Source organism: Morone saxatilis, unplaced genomic scaffold, assembly GCF_004916995.1.
Source record: "Morone saxatilis isolate NCDOM2014 unplaced genomic scaffold, NCSU_SB_2.0 Contig12, whole genome shotgun sequence".
NCBI classification, from domain to species: domain Eukaryota; kingdom Metazoa; phylum Chordata; class Actinopteri; family Moronidae; genus Morone; species Morone saxatilis.
In genome coordinates, this window is record NW_023339674.1 from 8,446,058 (window position 1) to 8,447,956 (window position 1,899).

The 1,899-nt window shown below is 42.5% G+C and overlaps 1 protein-coding gene across 2 annotated transcripts in view; it reads right to left on the reverse strand.

Annotated features, from left to right (window-relative positions):
- nek7 (NIMA-related kinase 7) overlaps positions 1-1,899 on the reverse strand; it is a 56,419-nt gene that overhangs the window by 24,707 nt on the left and 29,813 nt on the right. The gene's annotated exons all lie outside the window — the stretch shown is intronic.

Below are 1,899 nucleotides of genomic sequence, written 5' to 3' on the forward strand. Positions count from 1 at the left end.
ACACACACACACACACGCCTGACAGGCTGACATGGCTGGCAGTAAGAAAAACAAGCATCCCAGGCTCATCTCTGGCTGAGATTCCTTCCTGTTGGTTGGTCAATAAGGCACGAGCAGCATTCCCTGTAGTAAACAAAAAGTCTCTATCCATCCAAAGCAAGAAGTGAAAAGAGGGAGGGAGACAGGGAGGTGCAATGAAAGGAAAGAAACAAATGACACAGTGACACAGACAAGCAAAAGAAATGATGGAGACAGGGCGGGGTGAAGAGGTGGGGAAAGAGAACAAAGGTAAGGAAGAAAAAAAAAAGAACTGGAGAGGGATAAGGTGAGCAGTGTTAGAGAAAGGTGGAGGGAAAAGGGAGAGATGGTGATATGTGGAGAGCTGGAGACATGGAGCTGTGTGGCGTGGCAATGTTGAGGAAGGGGGGGGTGGTGATGCGAGCAGACGGAGCAGTGTGACACCACTCGGCTCCGCTCTGCTTTCTCTGCTGTGATTAAAGAAATGTTCATGCTCCGGATGATGCCGAGAAGAGGGGAAAGGAGAGCACAGTACAGTACACTACGCAACACTACACTCTCCACTCCATCTCTGCATCCCTCCACAGTCCCCTATCTCATTCGTTCTCTCTTTCCCTTCCTCATGTCTCCATCTTTCCTTCTCCCTCCCTTGTCCTCTCTTGCCAGATGTATTTTTGGCTCAGAGTGGCAGTTCTGCACGGCTCCACACTGTAGCACAGCCAGGGAGTGATGACAAGTCCCCCCCCTACATCCGCCCCAACCCACTCCTCTTCCACAAATTGAACCTCAGGCGGAGGATACAGAGAAATAAAGAGATATGTTCACATGCAGATGTTTATATAAATGATGGATGGGAGCCTACTGCAATACAACAATCATTCATTGGGAAATAGAGTCTTGCATGATTATGTAATTACACACCAGCGTGTGTAATTACTTAATCATGCAAGTGATATATTTGCTGAGCTGATGATGTGTTTCAAAGAAGAACAAGATACTGACTAATGTAATCTGATGGTGCAAAATTAACCATGATAATAAAATTAGGGGAAAGTGTTTTTTTTTTAAAGGGAATTACATGCTCATAGGAATGCAACTAGTAGGAATATGAACAACAATAGTTAAAAGAGAAATTTGAATTGTGAAGACAGCAAAGAAAGATGCAAGTAAGTAAAAGCAGCTTGATCATCACCAGCAGAAATGTATGCCTTTTGTTACACAACATATTGATATTTTCACGGAAAATCAGTACATATGTATTCTGGGTTGTCTCTCCATTATAAAATAAAAATAAAAAAATAAAAAAATACTAAACTGGCAAAAGACATATGTTGCTCATAAAGAGACCTACAAATCAAAGTGAATTTATAGTATGAGTATCAGGTAAATGAAGGTGGTTGCTGCAAGTTCTCCATCTTGTCAGTTAACTGCTGGTGTAATCTAATCAGATGCATAACTCAGACATGCATGCACACACAAACACACGCACACACATTTTATACAGAAAAACATAACACAGAGAAGCAAACACACAGACATCATTACAGCTTTCACTGCTGATTAGGACAGATCATTAGTCTTCAGAATACAATCCAGGCTCGATAGTAACCACAAGCGAGAGAAAATACACAGCTGTGGGATTTCAAGAATGGTGAAACTAGCAGACTGGCAGGGAGCAGGCTATTTCTGCAACCAACATTCCTATCAGCGAAGATTTAGACAAAAGGACAGAGTGAGAACTGAGATGCTCAAGTTGAAATCATCATGCCAGAACAGGAAAATACAGATGAATGAGCAGACATAAACACAGACAGACAAACAAACAAATAGGCAGACTGTTGACCATGACTGAGTGTGTGAGTGCGTGTGTGTGTGTGTGTG